The sequence below is a fragment of the Rhagoletis pomonella genome, unplaced genomic scaffold, assembly GCF_013731165.1.
Source record: "Rhagoletis pomonella isolate Grant_MI unplaced genomic scaffold, Rhpom_1.0 Rhpom_scaffold_02338, whole genome shotgun sequence".
In the NCBI taxonomy this organism is placed as follows: domain Eukaryota; kingdom Metazoa; phylum Arthropoda; class Insecta; order Diptera; family Tephritidae; genus Rhagoletis; species Rhagoletis pomonella.
The window spans coordinates 20,913-21,182 of NW_023460892.1; positions in this window are offsets into that span (position 1 = coordinate 20,913).

The window sequence follows — 270 nt, forward strand, 5'->3', positions numbered from 1 at the left end:
GGCTCTTCTCGATTATATTGGATATGCAATTGGTAAACTTTCAAGAGCTTCTCATTTGTTGAAGATGTAATGTAAGACCTGCCAGCACGGCATTATTTTATTATTATAAGTATTTGCTCCTTTCTATGTAGTTATAAATAAATCACCACACTTTGCAGTAACTTAATCTACGAGTGAAAACTGTTAGTTTCAATGAAATTGAAGTTTTACTTAAGTTTTAATTAAATTTTCCACATTTTATGACCTACACAAATAACAATAGCAAAACGA